Genomic DNA, 26,509 nt, shown 5'->3' with positions numbered 1-26,509 from the left:
CAGAGGTCACATGCACAGATGACAGGAGGCAGCTGGGTATGGCATCCAGAGTTCAGGACTGCCGTGCCAGGAGAAGTAGGCAATCTGGGAGCAATGAGTAGATTTTGCCATTTGGCCAACACCTTTCTGTCTTCACTGACCTGTGCCAAGCCCTAGGCTACAGAAAGAAATGGGGTGCTGGGTTCTGCCCTGTGAGTTCAGCCTGGACTGGGGCATATTGTGGGGGTGAAATTTGATGCCAAGGTAAATGAAGGCCCAGGCTTAAGCTGCCCTCCTCTACCTGGGCCCTGCCTCTGGAGGAGGAAAGGGGGCCAGTATACCAAATACTTTGATATCACTCTTGTTTGTTAGGACCCTTTCCACCAGGACCCCATGGGCTGCTTGCTCCCTTTTCAGCCCACTGTGTTGGTTTGGCCTCAGGGCCAGGTTGGACCCAAGGCTACATTTCCATGGCTCTGAAAGGCACTGGTTTGGGCTGTCCTGAGCCGTTCTTCATGTTGTTTGCATGATTAAGCTGGGCAACCTGCGTCCCTGGGCTGGCTCTGCCAAAACAGCTCTATGCAGGAGGAGGAAGGAGACCAAACCAGATTTCCCTGAGCCCCCAGCCCAGGTCTCCCTGTATCCCACAAATGCTGCAAAGACGCAAACAGACAATTTTGTTAGTCACCCTCCCTAAGTAAGTGAGGAGATACATATTTTAAAAAGACTTTTTAAACAAGAACACTGTTTTTAAACAAACAGATCAAGTCCTTCTGGGTCTTCTTCCCCATTAAATTTGGAGGCCACCCCCATCCTGTGGGCTCTGGAGCTCTGTGAAGTGGAGGGAAGCTGTTCTCCAGCCCAGGCTGTGGGGGTGTAGTCCTAGCGCCAGAGCACAACCTTCCTGCCCTGGTCCACGCTCACCACGTGGCTCCCGGAGCAGCACCAGGCCACAGTGTTGATAGCAGCACTGAGGAGAGGGAGAGTAGGGTTCAAGGGGCAGCAGGACCCAGGTCTGCAGCCTGGCTCTGCCCCCCAGTATTGGACCTAGATAGTTTGAGGCCCTCTGTGAGCCCATTTCCTCATCTGTAAAGTGGGTATCTATAAAACACACGTGGAAGGATACCTGGGTGCTGTGAAGGGCTGTGGGGGTGAAGGTTTGGAGACAGGGGCTGGGAGATGTTAGAACCTGGTGTCAGGCAGGACTAGTAGGAGGGTAGTGTCTGCTCACCAGTGGGGGCCCTGAAGGCTGCTCTCCAGTTTCCCAGTGTCAACATCCCAGATGTAAAGGGCTCCATTCGAGGAGCCTGCCAGTGCATAGCTTCTGTCAGGGCTGCAGTGGCCACAGCAGAACAAGAGAAAGGGACTCAGGTAAGGACACACACAAGGACCAGGTGGGGTGTACTCGAGGATGGGCAAGCTCTCACAGACACACCTGAACACAGCTTTGGTCCAGTCAGAACCACATTTGAAGCCATCAGCCCTAAAGACAAACAGGGCTGGGGTCAGAATGGAGATCACTGCCGGTCCTGTCCCCAACCAGGGGCTTTGAGAGCCCCATCTCTCTAAGGTGTCAGGTACCTCAGCAGGTCCTGATCAAGAAAGGCAGAGAACTTTTACAGGAAAAGAGAAACACAGCTGCCCCAATAAAGGCCACAGGATCAACAGGCAGAGGCTAGTACCTGAACACCTGGCGGATATTGCTGACCCGGAGGTCGATGACCTTGAGTGTGTTATCTCTGGAGCAGATGAGCAGGTGCAGCTGGTCATGGCTGAGGCTCAGGGAGGTGACCCGGCCCTGCACAGGAATGACCTGGGTGCAGCGGGGACCCCTGAGGAGAGAGGGGTAAGGAACAGTCCCCCAAGCCATTCCTGAAAAGAAGGGACTAGGTGTGGTACCCTTCCTAACCAACAAAGTCCAGAGGCAGGTCTCTGCCAGTAACTAATCTCCCTTATCCCTCCACCCAGCTCCCTCCACTGAAGAACGTGGTCAGACTTTGATTTGAGAAGCAGCCCTTGAAACCCTTGGATCACTAAAATAAACACTGGAAGAAAAACAATGAAAAGTCTGTCTTGAAAAACTTGAGAGAAGGAAGGGCTTCAAAGGGCAGTCCCTGCACACCAGCAAGACCAGCCTACATGGGCCCTGCACTGGCTCCAGCTCTGCATTTGTAAACCATTCACCCAATGCTGGGCTCTTCTGTTCAAAAAACAACTAAAAACATTTCTTGGTTTTTTAATTGAAGCGTGGTAGCCAGGCATGGAGGCACATACCTATAACTGCAGCTACACAGGAGCCTGTGGCAGGAAGATCCCAGCCTGGGCAACTTAGCAACACTCAGTCTCAAAATAAAAAGTAAGAAGGGTTGGGGATGTAGCTCAGTGGTAGTGAACCACTGGGTCCAATCTCTGGCACCAGAAAAAAAGTAGAAATAAAATGGAAAAAGTTGTTTGTCCATCTTGGTTGTAAAGCCCAGGCAGTCAATACTGGACTGAGAAGTCACAAGGAAAGTGGCACAGCTTCCCAGGGGCGCTATGCCCCATGAAGCTGTGCCCAACAGAGGATACCAGCTGGTAGTGCCAGCCCCATAGCTTTACTCCCCCAAGGAATCACCATGACCCTTCCTTCCAAGGAGCAAGAACTCCAACACTCTGACCCCAGGTCCACCAGCCACCCACAGTCTGCCTGTCACCTGCTATCTCAGAACCGGATCTTCTGGTCATTGTGGCCACTAATGATGATGTGGTCCCCGCACACCACTTCGTTACAATAGGAAAGGACATTGATAGTTCTGGAACCTAGGGACAAAGGGGTAGAGCGCAGGGTCTCAGAGGGTTGTCAGGAGCTAGCACAGTAGACACGTAGAGATGCTGAGGTCCAAAAGGGGCAGTGTTCTCCCAAGACTAGAACCCAGATCTTCCCAGCCCAGGGCTCAGTCCACCTCTTCTTCATCTACCCAAAGCTTAAAGTCATGAAGAAATCAGATAGGGAACACCAATGGGGCACAGAGAAGGATGACCTTGGAGGATTTCACCCAAAATGTCTTTGAATCCCAGAGCCACTCCCAGAAAGCAGGGTAGGTTCCCTTGTATCTGAGGGAAGGGGGGGATGGGAGGTGGAGTTGGAGCTGAGCCTCACAGTAGGCACGGCCAAGGTCCCACTCCTTCACTGTCCGGTCTCTGCTCCCAGTCACCGCCTGGTGTCTTGTTAGCTTGAATTTGGCAGCTGTCACCTTGTCCTTGTGTCCAGACAGTGTTTCCTGCCCCATCCCAAGTCTGGATCAAAGGCATGGCCAAAACCCCATAATAGCACCTCCCTCATCCTAAAAAGGACCCTTGACCCTTAGGCTGCCTTCCCAGTCAGGTCTCACCTTGGACCGTGCCTCTCCCACCTTCCAGAGCTGGGCAGCCTGATTATAAGTAGCTGCCAAAACCTGGGAGCCCTGGAGAGATGGGGAGTGTTAGAGGTCTGAGTCTAGGCCTGGCCAAAGGAAGCATCTTTCAGTCCAGAGAACTATGGTAGGGGTGGCCTTAAAGGTTCCCATGGCCCAAGTCATCAAGGAAGACAAATGAGCCTCAGGCCAGCAGGAGTGATATATGCAAGAGCCCAAGGACCCAGCTTTTGGATACTGTTACTGATGGGAGCCTCTGCCCACTGGTATAGAGACTGGGGTGTGGGGAGATAATCCCATGCTACTGGGGCAAAGTCCCCTCACCAAGGGGTCGAAGTCCACACTGATGATGCTGCCACCAGCTCCCTCAAGGGTCTGGTTGGCCTCCAGATGATCTGGCAGGGCAGGGGGAGAGCAGGGAAAGGAACAGGTGAAATGAGGTCACTCACAAAATAGAGGAACTGGAACCCAGAGTGGGAACAGGAGTCTCTCTTAAGTTAGAGCACAGAATCATGGAGTACAGTTACAGCCTGGGCTGCAGGGGCCTCAGGGGGAAGCTAGGCATTTCCCAGATAGGTCTAGAGAAAACCAGAGAGAAGGGAATGTCCATAGGTCACACAGCAAGCCAGGCCAGACCAGCTGGAGATCTGCCTCCTCTAGGAAGCCTCCAGGGGTTGGCTCTGAGTCCCTAACGCAGTTGTAGAGCAGAGCTTAGCACAAGATGGACAGTCAATGTTTGTCTCCTGACTTCTGGCAGGTGGAGTGATACCAAAAGAGGTGATGGCCTGGTGAACCCAAGGACTTGTTCCTCTAAGGTCTGTCTCTGTAAGACTGATAAGGGACCTCCCCCTCCCCCAACAGAGGCCCATCTGCACTCAGCCCTCCCCATCTTGCAGGCCTAGGGGTTCTACCCTTCCTCGGAGAGGCATCCTCAGAGTGCTGCTCCTGCAGAGGGGTTCTGTAGCTATTGCTCACAGGAATGTTCCAGGTAGAGGCAAACACAAAGAGGCCCACCCAGGAGCAAGCTGAGAGTAGATCTTTAGAGAAAGTACTGGGTTGGGCTGCAGGGAGGGGTCCTTACCTCCTACCACATTCCAGAGGTGGATAAGACAGTCAGCCCCACCAGTGGCCAGGAGACTGCTGTTAGGGCCAAAACATACAGCATTGACCTCAGAAAGGTGGGCATCCTGTGGGGAAAGGGAAGGTTGGTGACCCGGGCCTTCCCCACATATGCTTGTTTGTGCCCCCTCACAGGCTCACTCTCAATGTGCCTGTGCACACATACAGCCTGCTGCTGGCTTGGTATCCACACCCCAGGTCTCTTCCCAAATCCTGAGTTTCAAACTTAGCCCCAGCAAATATCTTCATTTCTGCCTGGTCCCCTGAAGCAGCCTCCCAACTCTGCCTCCCAGCACTCTCATTGGGCCACCTACTCTCTCAGCCTTCCATCTCCCTTTCCAGTCTATGCCCCCATTGTAAAGAGCCTGAGCAGTTCCCACCGTGGCCTGTGGAGACAAACTCCTGCTGGTTCTGGGGGTCTTGCTTGCCTGGCCTGCTCGGGACACCCCTAGTGCCTGCACTCCCATATTGGCCCCCACACATGTGGCCCAGTTCCTCCCTTACCAGGACATCTTGAGCCCAAGTAGGAAGTCGGGCAGCCACACACACAGGGATGCTCTGGTATCGCTGCTCAGGGGCACCCCCAATTGAGTGACCTCTCCTCTTCTTGAAACTGCAGGGGTAGAGTCAGGAGGATGTTCACCAAGGCCTTCTGATGTGGGGGCTTCAAGCTCCCCAAAGGTAGCAGCAACAGGAAACAGACATGGCAGTAGCAGAATATGGCCCCAGGATCCAACCAGCCCGTTCCCCAACCCAATCTACCCGGGATGGAGTGGAGAATACACAGAAAAGCACAGAACAAGGGCAGGATTGGAGGTTGCAGGAAAACTTCAGGGCTAATGGTTAGTATTGGCCTTGCCACTGCTTGGCTTTGTGACTGAATGAGTTCTTACATTCTGAGCCTTAGTTTCCCAATTGAGTGAGAGTTCCCATTTGGCCTCAGGCTGGAAATCTTGGTTCCCTGTGAGGACCTTGGATAAGGACAGATCCCTTATAAGCCTGGAAGATAGCTGAGTAGGGGTTAAAAAATGAGTTCATACACCTGGTTCCTGCCTCTGGGGCCCAAAAGAGATACACACAGACAGTGGGCACCATATGGATGAACAGACGAGGCACATACAGAGACCAAGCCTGGGCTCCAGAAGCCTGACATGAGGCTCCAATAGGCCCAACCCCTTCACATACACAAATACACACACTTACTCTAGCAGCCCCTTCACCACATCCACACAGTGGGACAGAGTCAGAGAGGTGGCTGAGGCAGACCTGGGGCAGAACCGAGAATCACGTGCTAAGGGACTGGCTGGTAGGTGTATAGGCAGCAATCTTTCATCCCTATACTTTGCTGGAGATCTGAAGACTCATAACCTCTAGAGCCTATGACAAGAACTTGACCCCTTGAATACCAGGAGAGTTGTAATCCAGACCAACCCAGGAAAATGCAGGCAGGGAGGGACTTGACAATGGAAGTCTCTACCATGATGATAAGAACTACCAACCGCCCCCACACCCTCAGCAAATGCTCACAAACAAAAGCTCCTGGGAGGCTGAGCTAGGGCATATGGGAGTGGGCAGATGAAGTGGCCTCAGGCTGGGACAAGGCTGGGGGCAGTGAAACCTAAGCTGGTTGAGTAATCTCAGAAATGCCCAACTGTACTGGGATGTCTCAGCCCACCAGGGCTGCCAAGAACTTTGGGGACCAGTGTCTCAAGTCCCTCTCCAAGGTTCCTTCACTATCCCAGGACCTAGACACCAGGGACCTACAAGAAAAGACTGAGGAGAAAAGCCTTCAGGCTGGTAAATGGAACCAGGAGAGAGCAGCCTCAATAACAAGTAAATCAAGACTTGGGGGGACTGAGAGTGTGAGCAAACATCTACATATGTTCTTATGTTCATACACACTAAGGTATTCGCAACCAAGCTCCTGTATACATATGCCCATGTCCTCGTGTGTACCTACCCATGCACACACCTGTGTTTACATACATACATGCCTAGGACAGATGAGCCCTGGGCCTTGCCCACAGTTCCCTCCTCATGACACCCTTCACAAGCCTTAAACCCCACCCCAGAGCTCTGGTCCTAGGAAGAAGAGAAAGCAGTGCATGTTCAGTGAAAATGACCCCAACTACCCCAAGCACTGTAGGTCAGACCAGTCCTGGGCTGTACCCCAGCTTCTCCCCAAACTCCTAGCCCCAACCCACCAGCTGGCCCCAAGGTCCTAGAAGAAGACAATGGCAGCCTCAGAATTCTGAGACAGCCAACTGGGTCCTCACCTGAAAGGCCTTTTCCACTTCCCACAAGCCTCACTCTCCAGGGACTCAGGCTTAATAGCCAAAGCCAGAGTCTCTGTCTGCTCTCTGATCCCATCATGTAGAGTGTGTGGAATCCTGGGAGAGAGGAATAAAGCTCAGGAAGGCCAAAGCAACAGGCCAGCCCCTCCCTGCCCAAGCACTGATTACAGTGAAGATGTGAATTTCTGGCGGGGAAGGGTCCCAGTGGGAGGGAGGATGTGCGGTGGGCACATGAACTTGCTCCTACAATCACACAGCTCTGCAAGGATCCAGTGGACCCTGGATTGCTGCTGTGTCCACCCACATGGATTCAGGGGTACCGGTGTGGGGGAGTGGGGAAGATGGAAAAATGGGCACACAGTCGGGCAACTACAGAGTACAGGAGTCAGATCCGGTCCCTCCTCACTCTTACTCGCTGATGCTCACAGTCCGTTTGGCAGCCTTCTTTAGTTCCTGGGACACCCGCGCCTGATTGGCCCTAGTGGGGGAAAAAGCATCCTAGGAGCCAGAAGATTCCAAGGTGGGGTACCAAACGCCCCTGCTTTCAGGTTCGATCCTGATTTAGTCCATTCTCCCCAGGGGGCAGTCCCCACCGCTGACTTTCAGGCAAGGGCGAGGCCAGACTGAGGAGGCTAGTCACAGAACAGGTTGGGGCCCAGCCCCCTTACCGCTCTCGGCGCTCGTTGCGCAAGTTGCACTCGGCTGGGGCGCGCTCCTTGCGTTGCAAGAGCTGCTCCAGCCAATCGCGCGCCTCCTCCTGGAGCTTGGCAGTGCCGCCTCTTGGTGCCCAGTGTGCACGCGCAGCACTTCGTAGGCCTTCCGCTGCGCCGCATTCTGCTTCTGTAGCTCTTCTACGAGGCTGACCTGCTGCGCCCTCGCCTCCCGCAGCTGCACCACGCGGGCCTCCACAGCCGCCAGCCTGGAGGACCCGAAGCGCAGGCAGTGCATCCCAAAACGCTTCCATCACCGCCCAGTGGGGACCCGCCTAAGACCCCAGAGAGATCTACCAATGGCCACCGGCCAGACAGGTGGTTAAGCCACGTCCCCAGCCAAGCCTTCGCCCTCAGAGCCGTGCAGTTCGCATCCCCCAAACACAAGCCAGGGTGGTCATGGGGGAAGCTGTTGGGGCCACGCAATAACCCTACCTGGGCCAGAGGAGGGCGCAATCCCTTTCACCCTACCGGTACTCACCTGCTTTGCCGCTCCTCCAGCTCCGACTGCAGGGCATCCAAGGCTGCACTCTTCTTCACCACCTGGTAGGCCATCTGTGGGGGCAGACAGGTGGTCATGGGCACCTCTGGAAGGCTCACCAGGCCTCACGCCCCTCTCGGGCAGTAGAGGCTGGAGGGACAGAGCCTGCCACCACCTTCCACGGCCCCTTCCCAACAAGGCTCAGATGAGTTTAGGATCGTGCATAAGGATACAACAGAGGCTCTAGGCTCAAAAATCTGACTCCTGAGTTTCAATTCTAGCTGTGTTGTGCCACTTATTTTCTCTATGACCCTAGGGGTGTAGAGACCCTTGGAAAGTGAATCTCCTTAGCAAGCTTCGTTTTCCTCACCTGCAAAATGGGAATGATAGTGCCTACCTCCATAGGGTTGAAGGAATGCTGAATGAGGCAGGGGTACAGATGAGATGACCCTCACCCTACCTCCATAGAGCAACCCAGAACTATTATGAAGAAAAATATTTAAAATAATAGCAGATGATTATCTAGCATTTACACGTGCCATGCTTTATTCTGAGCACTCTACACATGTTAACTCTTTTAATCCCCATAATAACACCATATAGTAAACCCACCAGCCTCGTTTTACAAATGAGAACATTGCTACAGAGAAGTTAAATGCCTTGTCCAAAGTCACACAGCTAAGTGACAGTTGATATTTGAACTCAAGCTACCTAACTACATCATGCTCCAAGTAAAGTGTTGATCTACAGGGAGGGTTCAAGGGATGTGAGTTCTATTCCCTGCCTCTCCAACATTTGGCTTTCTTTACAATCCCTGACCAACTGCTGGCCTGCCCAAGCACAGATCTCAGAATGCAGAAGCACACAAGGCTAAGAACAGGAATGGACTGTGAGAGTACTGAACCCAGACTGAGTCATGGATCTGCCCTGAAAGCCCGGAAGTAGGGTGAGAATCATTACATATTTACCCCTGCCTCACTCCACATTCCTTCAACCCCAGAGCCAAGAGATGGGCCAGCCATGAAGATGAAATTTGGTTCCCTTCTTTCAATGCTGAGGGGTCAGTGAGAGAAACAGATCCAAGGCAAGGCAGTGCCCATCAGTGTGGCAAGAGAAAAATGAGGGCCAGACTCTGAGCACCTCTGGCACAGCAAATACAAGGAAGGGATGGGGGTGGGGTAGGGGGGTACTCTTATTGCTAACATCTGTTCCTGGTACTTTCTCACAAGCCCTGGTAAGGATGGATTGAGGTGCGAGACTGAGGCTGTCTACCTGCACTGATATAACTCCCTGGGTGAGGGACTGGGAAGACCCCCTGCACATGCAGACAGGGCCCCTACTTTTATAGCTGGTCCAATTTACAATATTTATAATCCTTCTCACCACTGAGCAACCTAATCATCATCCTCGTCACCTATCACTTGCTTTCATTTCTGTTGTGTTATACCACTCAATATTTTTTTATTGGTACTTGTCAAAATTCAAATGATAGGAAAAAAATTCAAATGATAGAGGTAGAAAACAGATGAGTGGTTACTACCAGTGGTTAAGGATGTTTGGGGAAGGGTGAGTGTGACTAAAAAGGGATAGCAAGAAGGATGTCTGGTGGTGATGAAATTGTGCTGTATCCTGATGAATACAAATCTACAAATGTTATGGCATAATGTCACACCATTATCAAGTTGCAACCACAGCATCAGCTCTGGGGGAGAGGCTCTCAATTTGTCTATAGCCCCCTTCCCACACTTGTGTTGGGCAGGTGACTCGGCTTACTGTAACTGGACACATGTTTACTGGCCCATCACACTCTCCTCCCTTGAAAACTCCACAGGGCCAGGTCTGTTCATAGCTGCACTCCCTGTTCCTTGGACATAGCGACTGTCAATAAATATTTGTTGAAAGAATGAAGAAATCACAAAAAGTAGATTTCTGTGGGTGGAGTTTCAAATCTAGAATCCACCTCTCTAAGCCTCAGTTTCCCGCTCTGTACCTACAATGTAGAGGATTAACTAAGTTAATGCTTGCCTAGTGCTAAGTGCTATATTATGGAAGAGATGGTGACTTCAATTATTTTATTTATTTATTTATTTATTTATTTATTTATTTATTTTTATTTGTGGCCCTAGGGGTTGAACCCAGGAGTACTCTACCACTGAGCTACATCCCCAGCTCTTCTTATTTATTTATTTTGAGATAGAGTCTTATAAGTTTCCTAGGCTGGCCTCGAGCTCACAATCCCCCTGCCTCAACCTCCTGAATCATGGGATTACAGGGTGTACCACCCACAGCTGGAGATGATTTTAGATGTGATGTCTCTGCTGAGCAAGAGTCCAGTGTGCAGAAAAGAAGGTTGGGTAGAGACAGGTCCGAGAGTCAGAAGAGAAAAAGAAAGAGAAAATCCCTGTGGCCATGGGAGCCAATGAGCACACTCAAATGAACACCCACATTTAAAGGGAGGAAGGAAAGGAGCCAGAGAAGGAACTCAGAAGTAAAATCTACAGATATAAGAAGAAAATCAGAGGAAATAAGTAGGGTACAATAGAAGCCAAGAGATGCCATTGCAGGGGACAGGCAGGGCAGTAATGCTAGGTGGAAGTGCCAAGTCCTGCCTACAGACTACATCAATCTTGGTTGTTTGTCTGCAAATATATATTAACCATCACCTGATGCTGGGCCCTGGGGTTGCCTGGACAAGGGGTGAAGAGTAGGCTCACTCAGTGCTTGCAGCACTGGACTTTAGGGGATGCAGCAAACACAGGAAGTTCTGCTCACTTCCTGGTTCCCTTGACAGTATCTCCCTGCCCCAAAGTCCTGGATCCTGGCCCTGCCCCATTCTTGATCCCTTCCCAGCTTACCTCACCACAGTCCAAGCAGAGCCCCTCCTCCTCCTCCTCCTGCCACTTCACCCTCAGAGTGCCTGGTGGTGAGCTTTGGTCTGAGTCAGGCCCTGACTCCTCCCTGCCAACCAACCAGAGAGAGGGGCTTATGTCCCCTCCATTCACCCCAATGCTCAAAGGCTCCCAGTGTCCCATGAAAAGCCTGAAATAAGAGCCGTTAACTTTTTCTTGAGGAAAATGGAAGCCTGAAAGCCACTCAAGGAAAAAGCAAGGACTGAAGAGCAGTCAGTGGTGGAGTGCTTGTCTAGCATAGGAGAGGCCCTAGGTTCCATCCCCAGCACCACAAAAAAAAAAAAAAAAGAAAAAAAGGAAAGAGCAAATCTCAGAAATGAGCTTTCATGAGTCCTGTGCTCTGGCCTTGTGTTTCCTTGCCAAGGACCTTCCTCAAAAAAACACCTGCTAACTCTAGCCCCAACCCATTCCTTGATCTAGTCTTCACTCTCTTTCTCTTTGGAATAGGGAGCAAGATCCTTTCTGTAGGCATCAGGTAAAGAAGAGGGAGATGGAAAAAGGCTAAGGAGGAAAGACAGGAGTGCAGGGTTAGGAGGTGAAAGGGATAGGAAAATTCAGAGAAAGAAGGAGAAAGAAGATTTTAAATCAGCTGGCCTGGGAGAGGGCCTGCCTCTCCAGAACCACCCCTGAGTAGCAGCCAGGAGCCATTGAGGTGCTGGGAGAATATGACCCAGTATGGGGGCTGGTGGGCAGGAGGGACTAGAAACAGGCAGCCTTTTATGATCACTGATACATATACTTACCAGAAGCTCTGATGGGTGGCAGAAATAACATCATTTGGCTTCTTATGAAGCTTCTCTGAGAACTTGGCCAACAGCTCAGCTTTTTCTAGAAGATGATTATCTGGCAGTGCAAGAGGGTGAGTTGGGGCAGAGATAGACACTTTCCAGCCATCCCCTGGCATACAAGCTAGAAAGGCTGCAGGAGTCCAGGGATGCTGGGATTGAGGCAGCTACTGGTGGATGGGTTGCGCCCCTTGCCTGAGAGTTGTTTGTTCATCTCTACAGGACCTTTAGTGCTGGCATAGACCACCATGTCACCCAGGAGAAGACCTGTTCTCCCAGGGACAGAAGGATCCCTACTTCTGGCAACAGGATGGCTGGGTCCTGCCTGATGAGGGTCCTGAAGGACGCCAGGGGCCTAGGATTGATTCACCTCTGCCCCAGACAGGGCTGGCTCCAGAGCATGATGAAACAAAAAGCTGTACTAGCCTATGACCTTCAGCAAGTCACTTCCCCTTCAAGGGCTCTAACTTCACACTAAAGTAATCCTAACTTCCCCAGAGTTGGTGCAAGTTCCCCCAGGTCAAAATAGAAAGTCCTTGAGCAATTATCCAACAGACCTTCTTAGGTTAGGTGGTTAGACCCTGGATTACACACACCCACCACCATGCACGATAACTTCCTCTTTTCAGTTCCGGAGCAGGCTGGGGGGTGGTAAGCCCAGCCTAGCTTCTCAGCTCCCTTCCCTCACCCAGTGCCCTGCTTGTCACCTTGACTGAGGTCCCTGGATTTAGCCTAGTTCTCTTACAAAACCCCACCTCAGCTGTAGTAAAGGCACAGCACTGGTCCCCAGCAAATCTTAAAAAGGTTCCATTATGCCTAATTTACATAGAATAAATCTGAGGCTTGGGGACATGAACTACCCAAGACCACAGAGATAATAGGAATTTCAGTCTTTCTGATTTCAGCCTTCTGGGTTGCTCCAGACCCTTAAATTTGGAAGTCCCAAAAAGGGATTGGGGGTGACTCTTTCCTCAAACTGGGAGGTTCCCCTGTCTATCAGAGCCCTTAAGTGAGGTTGCCTGGAGGTAGGGGAGAGCCTCAGGACCATCGAGAAAAAGGCCCAGCACCTGGAAGATTGCAGAGTGATTTCCCAGGATAAGAAACAGATTCGGTCTTGGGGACTTACCAAGATTAGCTCCAGTGAGATAGCAGCAGGGATTGTGGCCAACCCCAAACTTTTCTCACTAGTTCCAGGGCAGGCTGGAACTAGTGAAAAAACTAAAACTTCCAACCCCAAACATACAATCTCAGGTGACCAATGGTCCTACACACAGATCCACTCTTGTTCATCCCATCCTGAACTGCCCCACCCCTACCCCCAACGCACACTCCAGCTGCCCAGAAAGCTCCAAAAGAATCTGACTTCCCAGCTCCCTTTGAAATCCTGCGGCCCCTGCTTCTCCCTCAGGCTGGGGTGTGCTGAGCACAGAGAAGCTTCGTGTGTCCCAGTCATCTATAGGCGGCAGCAGAGCCCAGATTCAGAGCTTTCTCCTTAGAGATGAAGAGTTTCACTGTTACCCTAGATCCACCAACAAGCGGCTACTCAGCCTTCCTTCACTGGGTTAGAGACTAAATGGTTTGATCTGGTCCTGGGGACCATCTGAGAGGGAGGAAAGCACAAGAGACCTGGCAAAAACAATACTCAGGGGCAAACGTTCTAGGAAACCCAGCTCGTGGGGGTTGAACCGAGCCTTGAGGGGGTATCAACAAGGATCTCTCCGCCCAAGAGAGTGCTAAGAAGAGCCTGGATTGGAAGGGACGGGAATCCTGGCCATTCAGAAGTGGGGCGTGGCAGACAGGTTCAAGTCGAAAGGCCTCGGAAGCCAGAAGTCGCTGAAGCACTTGGGTCACGGCTTGAACAGCCAAACCTTCTTCCCAGGCCGGGAGCCCAGCCTCCTCAATGGCCATTTTCTAAGATGCTCAAGGGCACACTCACAGACCGGCACCAGCTCCAGGAAAAGTGCCTTCTGCGTGCGGTCCCGCTGCTGTAGCTGCCGCACAATGTGGCGCTTATAGCCGGGTCTCCAGCCAGTGCCCTGGGCGCGGCGCTTTGGTAGCAGGCGCTGCAGGGGCGGGGGCGGGGCCTCTCGGGGACTCCGGGAGGTTGGGGTCGGGCGGTGGCGGGGAATCCCTGGCCGTACCAAGGGCTTGATTGGGACGGAGGAACTGAGCGCACTCCTCGGGGGAAGCTGCCGCAAGTCTGCGCCGCTGGGGCCCCACCAGAAAATTTTTGCCTCACAGGGTGCTCCTCTTGCTGTCAGGGGTAATAAGTTGGGACCAGAATCGAGGCCCCTGCGTCAGCTACCCCTTTGCCTGTTGGCGCGCTCCGGAGGCGGGGCCTCCAAGGCCAAGTCCAGCGTTCTTCCTTGACCCAAACGTGCCCGGACTGAATTCTAAAGTGAAGGATGCTTAGAGAACAAGAGTCTTTTTATTTTCTTCCGTCCGGAGGATGCTTTGGGCTGTAGGGATCCAGGCTGGTGTCACAGATGCCATAACTCATTGCAGGGGCAGACAAGTGTTCCTGGAAGGAACGCGGCCTCGCGACCAAGACTCTCCCTAGCTGGGTTACACCCGGTCTCTTGGGTGTACGCAGACACAGGGCACCCACAGCATGACAGAAGCACAGAGGAGGAAGAGACAGAAGGGAAGAAATCCTTCTTTCCGGAGATGATGGCTTTTGAGTTGGCCAGAGGAGAGAAAAAAAGATTCTCGGCCGGGGGCGGGGCGGGGGGGGGCAGTCCTCAGAAGTTTGACGACATAAAAATTCCCATGGGTTGAGGGCTGCTAGGTCAGGAGTCAGAACTGCCTATGGAAGGGAACAAGGTTTAGGGGCCCAGTTGGTCACAGACAGTTTAGGTCCCTAAGATTAAAGGGATGCAAGCTGGGCGCGGTGGCACAAGACTGTAATCCCAGTGATTCTGGAGGCTGAAGCAGGAGGATTCCAAGTTCAAGGCCAGTCTCAGCAATTTAGCAAGACCCTGTCTCTCTGGGGCTAGGGCTATATTTCAGTTGGTATAGTGCTTGCCTCACATGCATAAGACCCTGGGTTCAATCCTCTGCACCATAAAAAAAAAAAAAAAAAGATCCTGTCTCAAACTTAGTGAGACCCTGACTCAAAAGGATTGGGGATGTTGCTCAGCACCCTGGGTTCAATCTACAGTACCAAAAACAAAATCAAAATAAATTAGTTAATTAAATTAAAAGGGGATGCAGCTGTTTTAATCTCGGAAACCCCCTTGATCCAAATAAACAAGAGGTTTGTTTGCCTGAGGTTTTATGGAGTAAATGGCTGAGCTGGCCAGTAGCCCAGTATCCTGAATCAGGGTCCAAGAGTTAACTTGTTTGGGCAGCCTCTGGAGGAGTAGAGACATCTCTTGTGGGTACACTTGACAGTGTATCGTGAATTCCATGGAACGTGATAAAATTGTCTCTGGCCTATCCAGAGCTCTCAGAACACAGGCTTGGGTGAGGAATCAAAAGAGCGCTTCACTGGGCCAGCCTTACCCTGGGAAATACTGGGGAAGGCCCAGAAGGTGGTCCTCTCAGTGAAACAAAAAGAGAAATTAGGCAATGTCAGGTAGCTTTCTGGGCCTTGGAGGTGACAGGTCTGTTGAAATTCTAATGGGGATGGGTCACAGAACTTGGAAAGTAGTAAAGGCTAGTGATAAACCAGCACAGTGCTTTAAAATCACAATAAACTGGGCTCCTTGGGCCCTTGTGGCCTTTGCATATGCTGTGCCTGATCTTTGGAACAACTTCCTCTCAAGCTAGTACATCTCTTCACCTCCCCAGGGAAAACTATGCTGTGGTCTATGGAATTCCTCTTGGGATAAGGCCTGAGTCCCAGGTATCTGCATCCCTCCCACCAACCCAGGCCTGGCCTGAATATTTCACATGACTATTTCTGTTGCAGGTTGGTAGTAACAATCACCAAAAGGCATGCCCAGTCAAAGGACACAGTACCTGTGGTGGCCTAGGTCAGTTAGTGAAAGTGATCAATTTATTTTAGGATTAGCTAACTCTCAGATACTTAGAAAATGCACATTGGAGGGTGTATTAGCCCAGCTATGAGGTGCAACAAGCTGTTTTTATTGTTATTATTATTTTGGTACCAGGGATTGAACCCAGTGTACTTAACCACTGAGTCACATCTCCTTTTTAATTTTTTTTTTTTTGAGTCAGGGCCTTGATGAGTTGCTGAGGCTGGCCTCGAACTTGCAATTCTTCTACCTTGGTCTCCCAAATCACTGGGATTATAGGCAAGAGCCATCACATCTGGCTAGTTGTGTTATTTCTGAATATTATATAATAAAGAAGTGATTGGCTTCTACTGAAAATATTTTCCATCTTTAGAATATGACAGAATGTATTATAAAATTCACTTAAAATACAGAGCTGAGGTTGTGGCTCAGTGGTAGAGTGCTTGCCTAGCATGCTCAAAGCCCAGGGTTCAATCCCCACCATTGCAAAAAATAAAATTAAAAAAAAAATAGGGGCTGGGATTGTGGCTCAGTGGTAGAGTGCTCATCTAGCACATGCAAGGTGCTGGGTTTGAGCCTCAGCAGCACATAAAAATAAATAAATTACAACTAAAAAACTTTTTAAAAGATAAAAAAAAAATACTAAATAAAATAGAAAGAAGGAAAGAAAATCTACAGAACAGGAGAAAATATTTGCAAATATAATTGGATAAGGGCTATTATCAGGAATACATAAAGAACTCCTAAAACTCAACACAGCAACACCCAATTAAAAAAAATGAGGAAAAGATCTGAATAGATATTTTTCCAAACAGCATAAGCAGATGGCCAGTGAGCACATGTTGACATTACTAGTCATTTGGGAGATGCAAATAAAATACAACAAGATGCCACCTTACACCTACTAGGATGGATACAATAAGGGAAAAAAGTGTTAGCAAGTATGTAGAGAAAAATGGAACTCTCATGCACTGCTGGTAGAAATGTATGGTAATACGTTTCTGTGGAAAACAGTTTGGAAGTTTCTCAGAAGGGTGAACATTCAAGAATCATATGATCTAGCAATTCCACTCCTAGGTATATATCCACAAGAATCAAAAGCAAGGATTTGAGCCAAGTATGGAATCCCACGCCTGTAATTCCACGCGATTCAGGAGGCTGAGCCAGGAGGATAACAAGTTTGAGACCAGACTCAACAATTAAGCAAGAGACCCTTTCTCAAATAAAAAGGACTAAGATAAAGAAGAATGAAATTTGCTGGTAAATGGATGGAAATGGAAAACATCATGCTAAATTAAATAGGCCAAACTCAGAAACTCAAAGGTCAAATGTTTTCTCTCATGAAGAAGCTAAAGTAAAATAAAGGAAATGAGGAGGAAAGGATTGGATATCATAAAGATAAAGGGAAGGTCAGCAGTGTATTAGATCAAAAAGCAGAGTGGAGGGATGGGAAAAGGGAGGCAATGCCGAATGAATTTTGTGCACATATAAATATACCACAGGGAACCTCACTTTTATGTAGAAGTAAAAAGAACCAATCAAACATAAATAAATAGATGAGCAAAAGGAAGTTTAGCAGAGTAGAGGAAGGGGAACAGGGAAGGGGAAGGAGGATGGGAGAAAAAAAAGGGGAGAGAAAAGGATGGGATGGTGAACTGAAATTGAATCCCATGCATGAGTTCATTGGGATGAACCCAATTACTATGTATAATTATAAAGTTCTGATTTAAAAATTAAAAAGAAAACTTTAAAACTATTTTAAAAATAAAAAGGGCTGAGCATGTGGCTCCCTGGTAAAGTGCCCCTGGGTTCCCTCCCCAGTAACAACAACAACAACAACAAAAAAGGTTAATAAACCTTAAATGAAAACAGCATAGTATTGGCACCAAAATAGACTGGTAGACCAATGGTACAGAATAGAGGACACAGAGACAAACCCACATAAATACAGTTATCTCATACTAGACAAAGGTGCCAAAAACATATTAGAGAAAGGATAACCTCTTCAACAAATGGTGCTGGGAAAACTGGAAATCCATAAGCAACAAAATGAAATTAAATCCCTATCTGTCACCATACACAAAACTCAACTCAAAGTGGATCAAGGACCTAGGAGTTAAACCAGAGACCCTACATCTAATAGAGGAAGAAGTAGGCCCTAATCTCTATCATGTGGGATTAGGCCCCAATTTCCTTAATAAGACTCCTATAGTGCAAGAAATAAAATCAAGAGACAATAATTGGGATGGATTCCAACTAAAAAGCTTCTTCTCAGCAAAAGAAACAATCAGTGAGGTGAATAGAGAGCCTACAGAATGGGAACAAATTTTTACCATACGCTCACTAGATAAAGCACTAATCTCTAGGTAATATAAAGAACTCAAAAACCTTAACACCAATAATAATAATAATAATAATAACCCAATCAGTAAATGGGCCAAGGACCTGAACAGACACTTCTCAGAAGATGATATACAATCAATCAACAAATATATGAAAAAATGTTCAACATCTCTAGCAATTAGAGAAATGCAAATCAAAACTACTCTAAGATTTCATCTCACTCCAGTCAAAATGGCAGCTATTAAGAATACAGACAACAGGGCTGGGGTTGTGGCTCAGCAGTAGAGCGCTTGCCTCACATGCGTGAGGCCCTGGGTTCGATCCTCAGCACCACATATAAATAAATAAATAAAAAGAAAGGTATTGTGTCCGACTACAACTAAAAAATGAATATTAAAAAAAAAAAAAGAATACAGGGCTGGGATTGTGGCTTAGCGGTAGAGTGCTCGTCTAGCACATGCGAGGCCCTGGGTTCCATCCTCAGCACCACATAAAAATAAAATAAAGATGTTGTGTCCACCGAAAACTGAAAAATAAGTATTTAAAAAAAAAAAAAAAGATTTGGGGCTAGGGATGTTGCTCAAGTGGTAGCGCGCCAGGCGTGCGGCCCGGGTTCAATCCTCAGCACCACATACAAACAAAAAGATGTTATATCCGCTGAAAACTAAAAATAAATTTTAAAAAATTTAAAAAAAGGTATAATAAAAAAAAGAAAAAGAATACAGACAACAATAAGTGTTGAAGAGGATGTGGGGGAAAAAGCACACTCATACATTGCTGGTGGGACTGCTAGTTGGTGCAACCATCTGGAAAGCAGTATGGTGATTCCTTGGAAAACTTTGAATGGAACCACCATTTGACCTAGCAGCACAATTCACAATAGCTAAACTATGGAACCAACCTAGATGCCCTTCAGTAGATGAATGGATAAAGAAACTGTGGTATATATACACAATGGAATATTACTCATCATTAAAAGAGAATAAAATCATGGCATTTTCGGTAAATGGATGGAGTTGGAGAATATTACGCTAATTGAGGTTAGCCAATCCCAAAGAACCAAAGGCCAAATGTTTTCTCTGATATATGGATGCTGATTCATAATGGGGGTGGGGTGGGGGATCAAGGGAGAAATGGAGGAACTTTAGATAGGGCAAACAGGAATTTGGGGAAGGGAGGAGGCATGGGGGTAGGAAAGATGGTGGAATGAGCTGGACATTATTACTCTAAGTACATGTATGAAGACACAAATTGTGTGACTCCTTTGTGAACAACCAGAGACATGAAAAATTGTTCTTTATATGTGTACTATGAATTTAAATGCATTCTGCTGTCATGTATAACAAATTATAATAAATAAATGAATTTAAAATTTTAAAAAAGTTAAAAATGACAATTTTACCACAATTTAAAAATCCTCACTCAGGGCCAGTATGATAACACATACCTATACTTCCAACTACTTGGGAGGCTCAGGCTATAGTATCATTGGAGACCAGCCTGGGCAAGAGAGCAAGAACCCATCTCAAGGAAAAAACAAAAACAAAAACAAAAACAAAACATCTCAGTGAGATAGTGCACATCCATAACCCCAGCAACTGAGGCTGAGGAGGCTAAGGCAGGAGGATCAGAAGTTTGAGGCCAGCCTGGGCAACTTAGGAAGACCCTGTCACAAAATAGAATATGAAAAGGGCTGGGAACTTAGCTCAGTGGGTTCAATCTTGAGTACCACAAAACAACAGCAAAAACAGCTCACTCAAAAACGAAATGCAGGCCAGGCACCATGGTACATGCCCATAACCCTAGAAGCTCAGGCGTCTGAGGCAGGAGGATCGCAAGTTCAAAGCCAGCCTCAGCAACAGTGAGACCCTGTCTCTAAATAAAATTCAAAATAGCGCTGGGGATGTGGATCAGTGATCAAGTGCCCCTGAGTTCAATCCCCAGTCTCAAAAGAAAAGAAAACAAAGAAATGCACAATCAACTAAGTCAAAAAAGAGGCAATAGGGCTAGGGATGTGGCTCAACCAGTAGCGTGCTCGCCTGGCGCGCGCGGGGCGCTGGGTTCGATCCTCAGCACCACATTAAAAAAAAATAAAGGTATTGACAACTACAACTAAAAATAAATAAATATTTTTTTTAAAAAAAGGAGGCAATAGGTGTAGAGGACTAGAGTGCAACTCAGTGAATACTTGCAGCATGTGTGAGGCTCTGGGTTGGGTTCTGAGCACTACAAAAAAAGCAAGCAAGGACAAAAAAAATGGAGAGAAACTACTTGCAGCATACATATAAAAGTAATAAAATCCAGAACATATAAATAACCTTTGTAAATCAACTAAACAGAAACCCACTATAAAAATGAGCAGTGGAGCAGATACAATGGCATTAATCTGTACTCAACTATTTGGAAGCTGAGGAAGGAGGAATGCAAATTCAGGGCCACTTTGGGCAACTCAAAATAAAATTCAAAAAAGACTAGGATGTAGTTCAGTGAGCCTTGATTTGTTCTCCAGAACTGGTGTGTGTGGGGGTGAGAAACAGTGATTTTTATCAGAAAAAAAACAAGTCATCCACAGAAAATAAAATTGCACATTAACTAGTAAAGTGTAGCTTAAAATTCAAATGAAAGGTTTTGGAAGCCTTGTATCAGCTATGGATTTTGGTTGAGCCCTTAAGACAGGGAAGCTGCTTTTCTGGGAACTCCTGGGTGAAATTCCCAGGATGGCGAAAGCCCAGATCATCCTCCAGGTTCAAACAAGGCAGTCAGTTGGGAGATGGGCGGAACCTGACAAGCAACAAAAAAACTGTTTTTCCCCCACATTCTTATCCTGTTTTTCCTGAAGAAGCTCCTTACTATCCCCCTTGGTCTGTACAGCTATAAATAAAGCAAGTGCAAGTTTTTCTCTTTGTTAGGATCAGACCCATCAGGGCTATTCACCTGTCTAGCCCTTGCTTTTTAATAGATAATTCTTGTCTTTGTCTTTAATTTCTCTTTTTTTTGTAATATTTATTTTTTAAGTTGTAGTTGGACACAGTACCTTTATTGCTGAAGATCAAACCCAGGGCCTCAAACATTCTAGGCGAATGATCTACCAATGAGCCAATATCTAAGCCCCTAATCTCTTAATATTACTTTCATAGCTTTTATTTCCCAGCCAGCCCACACACCTGATAGTTACGCACTCCATCCTCATGCAGGATGTGGGCAGAAAAGTCATCTTTTATTCTTCAGATTGGCAAATGAAGAATTTTCTTTCTTTTTCTTTTCAGTTTTTTTTTTTAGTTGCAGATGAACACAATACCTTATATTTTATTTTATTTATTTATTTATTTATTTATTTTGGCACTGGGGATTGAATCCAGGGCCTTGTGCATGCAAGGCACTCTACCAACGAAGCTATCTCCTCAGCCACTATATATTTATTTTTGTGTGGTGCTGAGGAAGCACTCTACCAATGAGCTACAACCTGTTTTTCTTAAAATTAGTTGATGAAGGTATGGGAAATGGAGTCCACCATGTGTAGCTGGTGGAGTATAACCTGGTTTATTTGCTCTCTTGGGAGGGCAATTTGGCCACATCTGATAAATACACACACCCTTGGATCCAGAAGTTGCAGTCTAGTGCTGGACAGGATGAATAGTTACTTTATCACAATACATCCATAAAAAGGAATCCAGGAGCTTGGGTTGTGGCTCAGCGGTAGAGCGCTTGACTACCACTGTGTGAGGCCCTGGTTCCTCAGCACCACATTAAAAAATAAATAAATAAATAAAACAAAAGAATTGTGCCCAATTATAACTAAAAAATAAATATTAAAAAAATAAGGAAACCAGTACAATCCAAAGGAGCTAGATCTGGATGTCCCGACACTGGAAATATATGTCTGAGATACTTCATAATACTGCTTAAAACCCAGCAAGTTTATTTTTGCTTGATATTTATGTTATGTTTCTAAATGATAACATCAAAGGTTTAGACTGCTGTTTGCAAGTAGTTTTCACAAATAATATCTTTGGGATTGGGTTGGCTTTATTCTCAGTACATGAGAACACAAATAGCATTGTAGCTGCTTTTTTATTTTCCTAGCTTTGGCTTCTCAGTCTTAGTGCCATCTGAATGTGTTCTATATGAAGTTTTATCAGACAAATTTAAATTTCTGTAAAAAAAAATTGGTAACAATCTTGGGCAGGGGCTGTGACTCAGTGGTAGTACACTTGCCTGGCATGTATGAGGCACTGGGTTTGATTCTCAGCACTGCGTATAAATAAATAAGGGCCTATCAACAACTAAAATAACACTAAAAAAATTTTTGGTAACAATCTTAAGGCAAATGAACAGTTTTTATGTTGTTAACTAATTGCCCACCAAATATTATAACTAATTAATGTAGAATTAAAAATGAAATAGCTTAAAAGTGTGAAATGGTTAAAAACATCTAGGGTTAAAAACATCTAGGGGTTGGGAAAAGTGAGTTCATCTCACAACACACCAAAGGACCCATGTGAGTGTTCCATCAAAGATAAAAGGAAAAGTTACTTTCCTTATTATTATTGTAGGTTTGAGAGAGGGGCATAAATTAGGTAAAGTTTTTTGTTTTTTTACAGTTTTATTTTCATTTCACCCAAAATAGGCACTCATATAAATTTACTTAGTAAAAATTTTCATACATGGGAGTCCAATAACTTGACCAAGTTTGAACTTGTGATATAAAATTCACTACCTAGTTCTTTTTTTTTTTTTTTTTTTTTTTGTGGTGCTGGTGATTAAACCCACTGACTTGCCTTTGCAAGGCAAGCACTCTACCAACTGAGCTCTATCCCCAGCCCACTACCTAGTTTTTAAAGAGATAATGTAATAGAGAATGAATCCCATTTCTCCAGTTTCTTCCTCAAGGGTAGTTTCTATAAATGAAAAAGAACAGTTTGACATGATTTTCTGATGATAATTCTACCTAAGAACTTATGAGAATATTATTTCCCTAGATTAATACAGCAGCTTCTTTTTTTTTCTTTTAATATGCACTGCTTCATATGTCATCCTTGTGCAGGGGCCATTGTCATTCTTGTGCAGGGGCCATGCTATCCTCTCTGTATCATTCCAATTTTTAATATATGTGCTGCTGAAGCAATCACAATATGGCAGTTTCTTGATTGAAGAATTATACTTGTTATTTTCCTGGTTGCCTTCTTAGAAACAAGTATACATTTTTAGTACAGCCAACTTTTATTTTTCCATTGCCCCTAAGTTTAAAAATATTTGCATTATAATAGTTCACATAGTTCTACAGTTAAATAGTTTTAGTCATTTTCTATCATAACTAAGCAGACTCTTTTTTAAAAAGTCTTTCAGAATCCATTTAAGCTGTCATCATCATATACACAGTAAGAACAGCTGCATAGAACCATAAATCTATTTGTCAACCCTTGGAGCTTACTAATACATACATATAGCTAGATATGTGGAAACTCCAGGGAAGTGCTCCAAAGAGGCAGCCCTCCCAATTTTGAGGTGGAGCTGTCGTTCATGATGAAAATCAATCATTCCCTGTCCCTTGTTTATTGTGAGTTTTTGACTTATTCTGGAAGAGGCCACAACCTATGTCACGGCCCACATTGAGAGCAGGCTGTGTCCTGTCCTACCCATTCCCACTTTTGACATCATTCTGCCAAAGAACATACCCCTGGGGGTGATTTTGTGAAAAGTATAGAAGAAGTTTCTGTTCAAGGAGCATAGGCAATGGGATTGACAACTGAATTGGCTATAACAGGAGAATGGCCATGTTCATTACCCACTTGGGTTTATCCTTAGCCCAAAATGGCTGAAGAAGAGTGACACAGCTGATGGCAGTCAGCACAGAGCAAAACTCCCACAGTCAAGGTCTGTGACTTGGTAGTGTTATCTCCGGATAGACAGTGGTCCTCTAGTGGCCCATAAGCTTGGTGTGCTGGCTGAAGCTGCATGCAGGCCACCATAAAGACCTTGATTTTGATCAGCAACATTATGGACACAGCCAAAGAAATTAAAATATTGGGGCTGGGGTTGTGGCGCAGCGGTAGAGTACTTGCCTCACACATGTGAGACCCTGGGTTCGATCCTCAGCACCACATAAGAATAAATAAGTAAAATAAAGGTTAAAAAAAGAAATTGAAATATATTATATAATTAATGAGGACCACATTCTTAAAGAGCAGCAACTTTCATCTATGGTTTCATCTTGGGACTTTCTTTACTGTGGTACTGTCTTTACTGTTCCACTCTACGAATGAAGTCAATCCAAAGCTAAAGGCAAAGACCCAGAGGACAGCAATAACCATCTTCCCCCTGCTCAGGACCTAGTGACTAAAATTATACACCCAAGTGGGACACAGATAGGTGCCTGTCAACAGCCACAGCCAGGAGACTGAAGGGGAAGCTCTGAGCATGAGCAACAAGCAGGTGAGGAAGACAGCTGCCAAAGTCAGTAAAGCTCAGGTTGATGGTGATAGCAAAGAGAATAACCTTGGGTAGAGAGGGACCAGGAAGTAGTTGGCAGGCACCTGCAGCCACTCAACATGCCCACTACTGTGCCCTCCAGCACAATGCCCACTATATACAGCCTGTCTACACTTCCAGCAGCATGACCCAGCACCTCCACCTGCCTTAGTCAACCACATTTGGACAGTAGGTGATAGACTCAAGCAAATCATAGCCATGTATAAAGGGGTCAACATCAGGTCTGGACTGCTAAGTGGATGCAAGGTACTGTTTCCTTGGAAACAATGAAGTTAATATGGGTAGATTTCTTTAGAATTTTATTTATTTATTTTGGCAGCCCTGGGGATAGAATCCCAGGGTACTCTAACCACTGAACTATAACCCCAGCCCTTTTTATTTTTTATTTTGAGACCAGTCTCACCAAATTGCCCAGGTTGGCCTTGAACTTTGATCCTCCTGCTTCAGCCTCCCAAGTGTGTGGGATTACAGTTGTGGGACACCCAGACTCGTTAGAGTAGAACACATGTTCAGAAACCCCTTATCTCAGTCTCTGCCCCTGGGTGTAAATTCTGTCCATTTAGTGAGTTAGATCCCCCAGGCAAGAGTTTCATTCTTGTTTAAACAATTCAAACAGCTGTTTCCAATAGCCTATAATTTTAGAAAACAAGGCTGCTCAGTTAAGTAAGGAAGAAGTAGTCACTTAAAGCAAAGGGTTGTTAGGACATTTTTATGGTTGTGGTATGTATTTAGGAAAAATATTTCTTGTTAATTTTACCACCTTCAGGCAGGTGGTGCACGCCTGTAATCCCAGGAGATCGGGAAGTTGAGACAGGAGGAGTTCAATCCCTGGAATAATAATAATAATAATAATAATAATAATAATAATAAAATACCACCTTCTATGTGTCTGTTATTTCAGCCTGATGAATAGCAGGGCAGATTTTTACAGTCCAAACTAATTTTGAGGTTTCCAGGGACAAAAACTGAGGAGGGAGCTGCAAACTGATAAAAGTTAATTAAGAGGGCTGGGATTGTTTTTTGTTTGTTTGTTTGTTTTTTAAAGAGAGAGGAGAGAGAGGGAGAGAGAATTTTAATATTTATTTTTTAGTATTTGGCGGACACAACATCTTTGTATGTGGTGCTGAGGATCGAACCCAGGCCTCACGCATGCCAGGCGAGCGCGCTAGTGCTTGCCTAAGTGGTAGAGTGCTTACCTAAAACGTGTGAGGCACTGGGTTCCATCCTCAGCACCACATTTATTTATTTTTATTTTTTATTTTTGTTTTTTGTGGTGCTAGAGATTGAACCCAGGACTTTATGTGTGCAAGGCAAGCACTCTATCAACTGAGCAATATCCCCAGCCCCTCAGCACCATATTTAAAAAAAATAAATACAATAAAGGTATTGTGTCCATCTACAACTAAAAAAAAAATACATTAATTTCAAAATGAATTCGATTAAGTACAAATTTGAATTCATGCATGGCATTTATCCACATGTCAAGTGTTCAGTAATCACAGATTAATGGTTATAGTATTGAATAATACAGATAAAGAACATTTCCATTATTGCAGTAAGATGATAATTGAGAGTGCAGTCTCCGAGGAGTGATGGGGAGGGGGCCCTGTGGGAGTTGCAAACTAATGGGTTGTATTCTAAGACACATCCTTCGCAATGCTTGTGCACTCCTACGCTAGCTACGCGATTCCGCCACTCCAGGTTCAGAGCCTGAGGTTCGCTTGCAGAACCCCAGTAAGGTCCCCAAACTCTAAACTCCCAACAGGCGGCGGGTCCTTCTGCGACTCTGACTCTTGGACTTCTGGGAAACATAGTCTTTACAGCGTTCCAGCCCCAGGAAGGTCTTAACCGCGAACTACAGCTCCATGCGGCGGGCTTTGAGGTTCCGGTGGGATTGACTACGGTCTCGTGTCTGCGGCGGTGGATGCTAGGATCGACGCCTGAGGTTCAGTGGAACGACGACTGAGATGCTGAAAATAGGGTGAGGAGGAGATAGTGATCACTCTGTGCCTCCCGTCGCTCCTAACA

At 46.6% G+C, this 26,509-nt stretch overlaps 1 non-coding gene and 1 pseudogene across 1 annotated transcript; both read right to left on the bottom strand.

The window, feature by feature from the left end:
• Positions 1-861: 861 nt before the first annotated feature.
• LOC143387608 (protein Atg16l2-like) lies at positions 862-12,971 on the bottom strand (annotated as a pseudogene).
• A 10,042-nt stretch (positions 12,972-23,013) lies between these two features.
• On the bottom strand, positions 23,014-23,121 carry LOC143387616 (U6 spliceosomal RNA). The gene has a single exon (XR_013089862.1). It is a non-coding gene; the product is annotated as a U6 spliceosomal RNA (small nuclear RNA).
• Between the last annotated feature and the right edge of the window lie 3,388 nt (positions 23,122-26,509).

This window comes from Callospermophilus lateralis, unplaced genomic scaffold (assembly GCF_048772815.1).
Source record: "Callospermophilus lateralis isolate mCalLat2 unplaced genomic scaffold, mCalLat2.hap1 Scaffold_146, whole genome shotgun sequence".
NCBI classification, from domain to species: Eukaryota; Metazoa; Chordata; class Mammalia; order Rodentia; family Sciuridae; genus Callospermophilus; species Callospermophilus lateralis.
This window is presented reverse-complemented; position numbering and strand designations above follow the sequence as displayed.